The 9391-nt window shown below is 46.2% G+C and overlaps 1 protein-coding gene across 4 annotated transcripts in view; it reads left to right on the forward strand.

Moving 5' to 3' along the window:
• The window catches only part of FNDC3B (fibronectin type III domain containing 3B), a 365496-nt gene that overhangs the window by 59757 nt on the left and 296348 nt on the right, over window positions 1-9391 (forward strand). The window lies entirely within an intron of this gene.

The raw sequence follows: 9391 nt of genomic DNA on the forward strand, positions 1-9391 counted from the left end.
TAGATCTTAAAAGAGCACAATTCTGGAAGCAAATACTCTTTACTAGTTAAGCTAACATATTTGGTTTTAAGAAAACTTGAGGGGATATTAACCCTAATATCTTAATTATGAGCTGTCGATGTAACTTTTTTTTAATTAGTCAATTCTTACATCATCCGTGTTGCCTCTGAAATGTGGAGTGAGTTAGACATGCAATCAGAGACTTTGTTTCTACAGTTGGCACAGGATCACACTTGCTTCCTCTTTTCCACGAGCGCGCTATTCTTGCTTGAAGATTAGAAGTCCCTGAGTGGAAGGATCCCTAGTGCTTTTTCTAATGAAGCCCCTAAATCCCACTGCCATGAAGTCAGTTCTGATGTAGGGTAAGCCCATATAGGGTTTCCGAGACTAAATCTGTACAGGATCAAACAGCCTCATCTTTTTTCCTTGGAGCAACTGGTGGGTTTGAACTACCAACCTCACAGTTAGCAAGCTCCCATGCATAATAACCCTCTCTACCATCGGGAATCCTGACACATTTGTGACTTGAATCCCACAACTTTGGTAGCCAGCTCTACTTACTGTAGAACCGGGGCAGTGAATGTTTCTTAACCCTGCACCCTGGGCAGCCTCTGAGACCCTTAGGGTGAGTCTGTGAGCAGAAATTGAGGGTCATCTCCAGATAACACAGGTGAGGGAGCGGGAGAGAGGTTTGTGCTCAAGGGCCACAGGGAGGAAGGGTTCTTGGTGGTCTGCAGCTGCAGTGTTCGTTGCCCCTCGCTTGCTTGTGTAGCAGGGTGGGTGCTGTTTTGTGCTGTCAGGTCGATTCCATCCCTATAAGATAGAGCAGAACTGCCCCTTAGGACTTCATAGACGGTAATCCTTGTTTGAGGGGAAAGCCCTTGGCTGCTCTCAGCCACTTCGCAATCTGCTTCTGTAAAGATGGCGTCAGTGGAAACCGTATATGAGTTGGAATTGTCTCATGGGCAAAAAAGATGTTTCTTCTTTAAAAATGTGTGTGTGTGGGGGGGGGAGGGGGGTGAGAAGGGAGGGAAAACAGAGGAGCTGATACCAAGGGCTCAATAGAAAGTAAATGTCTAGAAAAGATTGATGGCAGCGTATGTACAAATATGCTTGATACAGTTGATGTATGCTTTGTAATAAGAGTTGTAAGAGCCCCCGATAAAATGATCTTTTAATAAACAAACAAATAAATAAAATAGACTTAAAAAGAATGTCTGTGGGGGGCAGGTCATCAGGTCTTTCCTTCTGCAGAGTGGCTGATGGGTTCAACTTGCTGATGTTTTTCCTTAGCAGCCCAACTGGTGTGGTCTCTAGGGGTGCAGTGTCAGGGTGGGCTGCCCCCTAGTGACCTATGTGGACCACATTGGGTGGTATTGTCAGTAGGAGTGACAGCAAGATGAATGGATTAATGGTTTATTGGGGGTATGGCAGGGGAGGATGGGGGCACTAATGACAATTGAGGAAAAGGAAGAAGAAAATGTTTTCAAGTTGATTGTGGTAATGCTTGTCCAACTTCTTGAAACGCTTGAACTATTGAACTGTATGATATGTGGATTATGTCCCAATAAAAGTTAAATAAACAGAAACAAAACTAAGTTTTTTGTGCAGTGCTTCAGCAGAAATAGTTTTTTTTTTAATAAAAAATCACTATGAATTAGTGAAGCGCTGACTGCGATCTCATTCACACAATGGAAGACCCTAGACTTGGATTTTTAAATGTAGTAGAAACCGATCACTAACATGGGGATATAAAAAATGTCTACTATGTCTTGTTAATAGGAAAACACCCTGTCAGCCACGCCGAGCATGTGGGAGTCCACACCTGCTCCTAGCGACCCGGGAGAGTGGAGCCGCACCGCCCGCAGCCCTTCCCGGGCATGCATCTCTAAGAGAGCAGGCTGTCACACCGTGCTCACGCAGAGCACTGCCAACCGTTCAGGGAGAGCTAAGCACTTAGCTCCTTTTTATACCGAACAGAAGGCTAACCCCAGTTGGTCTGTGGTGTGGTCCTCTTGGTGTAAAGCGACGGGAGCCCTTACTCTTCTCGGCATAGGAAAAGAATCCAGAAGACTACACACTGGGGTTCATGGGAGTAGGGTGAAGTAGGTGCGATAGGGATCCCCCCACCAATACTTTCTGATATTTAAAAAATGACGCTTTCATTATGAGGGGGAAGGAGGGGATAGGACCAAGAGTAGCTTCAGAGCAACACCTCCTCGCTATCAGATCATCTAAGGAGACCGGTGCAGACTGGATCATGACTATCTGATAAAAGCCAATCCTGCAAGACAGAACACAACACCTCTCTGGCATCCTGCTAAGCCCCAGTGGCTGTCCCAGCCCGCCCTTCAAAATCAGTGCATACAGTCACACGGAAGGGGTGGCTGTCCCTCATCCTAGGCACAGCTGTGGCCGTCAGGCCTATGAACGTCCTAGAAGTTATTTTCAGTTTCAAGACAGACCATCAAATCCCCAGTCTAAAAATGAACCGTGACAAGTTCAGTTCTGACTCAGACTTGTACACTATCTAAACATCCCTGGGAGATCAGAGGCTTCAGAATATGTCCCAGGATTTTTTCTTATATGCTTCAGTTAGTTATCCCAGGATTTCCTCTCTCGGAGAGCCAGTAAAAATATTTATTTGGAATAACAGGATGATAGACTAGATAAGATCAGAATTAGAGCTGTGTCTGACTCAGTGAAAAATATAAGTGGTGGAGTATTTTTAAATCACTGCTGTTGAATAGATTCCTCCTTCCATCAAGCCCGACCCATTCTCTCCATTGCGACCAGCAGTTCGGCAACTAGTTCAGGAACTGATCAGATCACTTCTGTATTCCGGGGAAGTCGGACGCTCATGTATACTGCCTGCCATCTCACGTCCACCCACCTGAGCCCGCACGTGCAGGCCTTGTAATCATTACTTCAGTAAGTTGCTCACTCACACACATCCCTGATTCTCCCAGCGGAAGCTGGAGTGCTAGAGATGTACCAGAGGACTTCACCTGGGGGTGGAAGTTGCTCAAACACCCCTCCAGGTGGTTGTTGCCCCTGCAGCAGCCTTCCTTGAGGATCTGGTTCAGAAGTGCAGAGGCCTTGGAGGCTCCTAGCATCATCCCGTCGAGCACAGTCCTCTGTGCTGTGATGTATTGTACCCGTGATGCCTCTACACGTGTGATTATAATTCCGTGTTGGAGTGAGTTCTCTGTTAGGCTAATGGGGCAGGATTTGGAAAATCTTAGAGGGTATGTAACGCAAGGCACTGCCTCTTATTTGCTTGGGGGTCTGGTCTTCGGATTTGTCGTGAAGAAGTACATCCTTCATCTTTCCTGATCCTGACGTGTGGTGACCTATTACATTTTCTAATCACCCCCAGAATCAGGGGTGTAATCTGCGGGTTCTGTGTGCCCTCCGCAGTGGATGACTGACCCCGGGAAAGAAGTGGATCACGCCTTGGGGAGGGCGTTTGGTATGAATAGGGTCAAGAAGGTTGAAGGAGGGTGGGGGCGTGTTCTGACTTCTGCGTCCTGATTACGCTGGCATAAAATGTTCAGAACATAGAAATGTTTAGAGACAGAAAGTAGATCAGTGGTTGCCGAGGACTGGGGTCGGAATTGGGAACGGGAGCAGTAACAACCACTAATAGGTGCAGATTTCTTTCAAAAGAGGAACCAAAGGCTCTGGAATTAGGTAGTGGGGATGGTTCTGCGCAGAGCCTCAGTGGCATGGTGGGTTAACCAAAGGGCTGCTAATTGGTTCTAACCCATCCACCGCTCCTTGGGAGAAATGAAGAGGCAGCCAGCCTGCTTCTTTAAGATTTCACGACCTCACTAACACCGTGGGTGATTCTGTTCTGTTCTATGGCTCACGTATGTCAGGATCGACGTGAGAGCAGCAGACGTGGTTGGTTGTTTTTAATCGCTGGCCCACAGGAGTTCTGCTGGTGCATAGATGAGGTGCTCGGTCACCAGACACGCCGCAGGAGGACATATCTGCTAGCCTGTTCCTAGGAATACTAAACAATATGAAGCAGTTCTGCTGTCATCTAGGGCCTCTGCGCCAGAGCCAACTCCGGCCTGCAGTAGCAACAAGTGGTACACAGCCAGCTGTCTCCAAAAACACAGCCCACCCCGCTGAGTTCATTGTGACTTCGGATGACACTCTATAGGTAGGGTGTTCTCATTTATGGGAGCAGCCAGCCTCATCTTTCTGCCTTGGAGTGGCTGGTGGATTTGAACCGCCGTTTTTTGTTTTTTGTTTTTTGTTTTTGCCATTGCCCCCTCATTCCTTACCCAACAGGGATCTGGCGTATTGTAAAGGTTCAAGCATTTGATGACTTCCTTAACTGATACGTTGGAAGCCAGTCCTTTACTTGAGTGTTTGTTTGAGTTCTCAGTCTTGGAAAACCTCCACTGTGAGTCAGCATTGATTCGGTGGCAGTGGGCTTGGTGTTTGGAAGTTCGTTGAGGCTTCTACGTAGATCCTTTGCTGGGCAAGATGTGTCATTTCGGTACTAATGCTGTTTGGCATTTGAGGAAGTTTGCTGTTCTTTTCCAACATGACATTACCAACCCTTATTTTTTTAAAAAAAGACTTGTAATAAGTGCTATTCTTTCTGTCCACAATGATGGGTTTATGGTAGCATCTGAGGGAAAATGTGTTAAGGTCAGAGCTGCATTCCACGGTCAAGAGTTAAACCGCGGTTACTGGCCCACCTGAGATCAACTCTGCCACCTTATTCTCTGAGACCGTCTAAAACCCTATTTTTGAAGGCCCCCTCCACTTCCTACATGCACACAACACAACACAACACCAAGGGCAGTGAAATCCGGAACACTGCAATTTTGAAACGTGCTCTCACTGGCTACTCGTGTCAAGACAGATGCAGTGCCACTTGAAAATGCACATTCAAAGGGGCTTTCTGCCGATAAAAGCCAGCTCTTTGAAGAAGAGCATCATAGGTACAAGTGTACATGAACATCTTCAGCAGCTGTAGTGACTTAAGATGCTCCGTAAGAAATACAGGTAGTCTACTTATCATGACCAAGGTCCATTCGCACCTCTTTCAGCCATTACTTTGTATGTAGTTGGGTATGGTTCATATCTGTGTCAGTGAAATGTTTGTCTTAGGATTTAGTGCACCTTTCCTGTGTATAAACACCAGGCTCATCGAGATACGCTAAGAGATTGTTACTAGAGTAATGCAGCAACAATAATAACTAAGCTCAAATGAGTGGTTGTGAGGGTGGCGCAGGGCTGGGCGGTGTTTTCCTTTGGGCCACAAGGATAGGAGCCGACTACGGCACCCAGCGGTTTCATGCATAGGGTAAAGAACTGCCCACTTGTTACTCCAAACCATTATTTAAACGCTTTATGGGGGTTTTGACCCATAGTGACCCTGGAGGATGGAATAGAACTGCCCCCCATGAGTTGCCACGGCTGCAAATCTTTGTAGTGGTAGAAAGCCTCATCTTTCTCCCTAGAAGTGGCTGGTGGTTTCAAACTGCAGACCTTGCAGTTGGCAGCCCAACTCTTAGCCCATTATGTCACCAGGATTGCATAAAAACTCAATAGCAATGAGTTTTGCATTTTCATGGGGGTTGGTTCATAACATTGGGTTATATGTATGTAATCTGTGACTGCCTATACACACAAATATCAAACCCAAATCCATTACCATTGAGTTGATTCTGACTCATAGTGACCCTGTTGTAGTGGTTCTCAACTTTCCTAAGGCCGCAACCCTTTCATACAGTTCCTCATATTGTGGTGAGCCCCCAACCAGAAAATTATTTTTGTTGCTATTTCATAATTGTAATTTTGCTACTGTTATGAATCGGGCGACCCCTGTGAAAGGGTCGTTTGACACCCAAAGGGGTCACAACCCACAGGTTGAGAACCGCTGTGGTATAGGGTTTCTGGGGCTGTAAGTGTTCATGGGAAATAGACAGCCTATATACATAAGATAGGCAGCCTCCAGGTAGTGAACCTGAGATTTACAGACAGTTGACCCTGAAACACAACTTCAAGCCGTTTCAACCTGGGTCTGTCATAGACAATGAAGAGAAACGAACCCAGCAGACGTTTTACAGTGTTGGTGATGGGTTACAGTAACTTGTGATGGGTTACAGTAACTGGTGAGGTTACAGTAACTAGGAAGCCGGAGGAAGGGTGGATTGAGCCTGCCAGAGCCTTAAACATGAGGCTATATTGTTGGCAGGTCTGTGGAGAGCCACTTGCATGCAAAGCTTTGTGGCTGGTTGCCATCTTTGAGTGGGGCTCTGTTTTGTAGACACTTGGCCAGTTCATAACCTGGCCGCCACATATAAATTTTCACTCACTTTGAAACACTTGAACCACTCCTCACGCATAGCAGATTCATCACAGTTGCTTTTGCTTTGCTGTATGTTCAGCTTTTAAATCACTGAAAAGGCTTCAAGCTTTCACCAAATCCAAACCCATTGCCATCACGTCAATTCCAGTTCTATCGAACAGAGCAAAACTGTTTCGTAAAGTTTGGGGAGCTGTGAATCTTAGGGGAGTATACAGGCTGAACCCCCCGTCCCCACCCAGGCACAGTGACTCATACCCTCAATGAGTTAGATTACGTCTAAGAAGTTTTCCTAATGCTGTTCCCTGTATGCTCTACCACATTCACAGAGAGATTTACAGCAAAGGTAAAATACACATGTATAAATGTTCTGTAGAAACTCTGTATACTAGTACATGTACAGGTACACGAACCTATATGTATACATATTCTTGACTGTACTCCCACTTTCCTTTTTCCACCTATCCAGCCTGTCCATGCGTCTGCTTGTAAGATGCCGCTGTGGCAGCATCGTGCACATAACAGAATTTGCCTCTGTTGCCTTTAACGCTTGCAAACTTCCCAGTGGCTTCCTCTGCTCCCATCGTTTTTCCCATCCTTTCTCTTACTGTGTTTTGTTCACTATTCCCCCCACCACCCTCCCTCCTTTCCCTTGCTACCGCTGGGAGCCATCAAAGAATGTATGAGAAACCTTCCCTTGCCTTTCTATCGTTGTGGCCACATACAAGTTTCCCCCTTTTGTGGCGGACGAATTCCCTCAGCGCAATGCCCTCTAGGTTCACCCATGCGAAGGTGGTACTTCACAAATCCGTCCCTATTCTCTAAAGTAGGATCTCGTCTCTGTGCACCAAAGGCATTTAGTTCAGTCTTTTACACTGCTGGCCATGTAGGTTGTGTTCAGCCTTTTGCTCTTGTGACTAGTGCTGCCACGAATGGGAGCACTATTGTGTCGAGACTCTTGTTTTTCTAGGGTATGCGCCATGGATTGGGAATTGTTTTCCTGGCAGCAGTACAGCTGTGCTCAGGATGAAGTGTTGGGGATAAGTCCCTTCAGACTTGATTGTTGGAGGAAGCCCCTTAGTGAGATGGGTTGATAACGAGGGCTACAACAATGGTGCCAAGCGTGGGAAGGACTGAGGATGGGGCAGCCCTGGGGAAGGTTTCTTTCTCAAGCACACAGGATTGCCATGAGTTGGAACGGACCTGGCGGGACCTAGTCCCAACGACAGCCTGGCTGTGAAAGAAGTGCCTTGACTGGTTGACCTCAAACACCTTGTCACTGTTGGAAGACAGAGAAGGACGTTGACCTCAAACACCTTGTCACTGTTGGAAGACAGAGAAGGACGTTGACCTCAAACACCTTGTCACTGTTGGGAGACAGAGAAGGACGTTGACCTCAAACACCTTGTCACTGTTGGGAGACAGAGAAGGATGTTGACCTCAAACACCTTGTCACTGTTGGGAGACAGAGAAGGACGTTGACCTCAAACACCTTGTCACTGTTGGGAGACAGAGAAGGACACTTTTCACTTGGCAGAAACTTGGCATAACTTCACAGAAACAAAGGATTGTATGCTAGTTAATTTATGGAGATCATTCATAATCCTATTTCAAATACATGTGCTCAATCTGAAAGTCTCCCCAGTCATCTTCCTGTCCTTCTGCCAACATCAGGGACCCTAGAGGATTTTGCCATCTTCTCTGAAGTACAGTATTCTTTAGGAACAGGGCCTGTTTAATTTTGAGCTGTCAGTTTCATGGTTTAAGTCATCAAATAATGACAATTAAAATATGCAAATGACTTGTGCTGTGTAAACTGTGAAACAAACAAGACCAAACCAGTTAGCTGTCCAGTCAACTCTTAACTCGTAATGGGGTGCCTGGGGTGGGGGTTTCAGTGACCAATTACTCAGAATTAGATTACCAGGGCTCTCTTCCCAGGTGCCTCCAGGTGGACCTGAACCGCCAACCTTTATGGTTAACAGTGAGCCATTGCGTCAGAACTGTTTGTACGGTTCAGGGACTGACTCTACTATAACCTGTAGCTCTCTGAATGTTTACAATGAAATAGAATATCAAAATACATTAGTTCTCATAGTGATGGTCAATAGTAGAACTTTCCTTTCGCGCATGAACACGGAGCCCCAGTGGCATAGTGGGTTACATGTGCTGGGCTGCTAACTCCAAAGTCAGCAGTTCAAATCCACTAGCTGCTCCACGGGAGAAAGATGAGGCAATTCCACTCTGCCCTCATCGGGTCACTGTGAGTCAGAAGCGACTCAATGGCTGTGAGTTTTTGAGTTTGAGCGTGAACAGGGATTATATTATATGAGGCAAATGTTGGTATGTAAAATATATTAACAATGAGGCAAATCTTTTTTGACGGTGTGGGCTGAAGAAGGGAGCCCAGACAGCCAAAGTGGGTAGTTATCTTTCTGAACTGCAGGAATGAGGCCTGCCAACCGGGGCCCACCCTGTACTTTCCATAGCGATAGCTTTTGAAGTCCTTTGTGCTCGGCGAGGGACTAGCATAGTTGGCGCAGCTAAGAATGTATGTACCAGTGCCTATTATTAGTTTATCTTTGCTGATTCTCATTGACTGACATAGAGTCCTCCACCCAGAAAGCTTGATTTACTTTGGCAGTTGGAAGAGGATTTTATACAGCACTTGTTATCTAAAGAGGAGTAAAACTTGGGAACCTACCCCCGCCCCAACTGTTTGGGTTGGTCCTACGGAGCATGCCTAATCTAGGGTTGACTTAGCGTGAGGGCCTCGGGCTGGTTTCGGAAACGCTGTGGAGTCTACTTCTTGACCAGACGTCCCTGTAGTGAAGTGTCCTGCAGTCAGAGCTGAATGGTGGCTTTGAGTTCAGTGAGACTTGGGTAAACCCTTTATGTTGCACAGTGCCTTGAAGTGTTTCATTACCCACATTTATACTATTGTAGGTTGCAAATGGAATTACATCGCATGATTTTTAAAAAGTTCACATCCATCACAAAAAATTACAGATGCTCATTGAAGACATTTGAAAAATACAGTACCCAGGAGAGCCTCTC

Source organism: Echinops telfairi, unplaced genomic scaffold (genome assembly GCF_000313985.2).
Source record: "Echinops telfairi isolate 266 unplaced genomic scaffold, ASM31398v2 ScPeMD7_7420;HRSCAF=8458, whole genome shotgun sequence".
Classification (NCBI taxonomy): domain Eukaryota; kingdom Metazoa; phylum Chordata; class Mammalia; order Afrosoricida; family Tenrecidae; genus Echinops; species Echinops telfairi.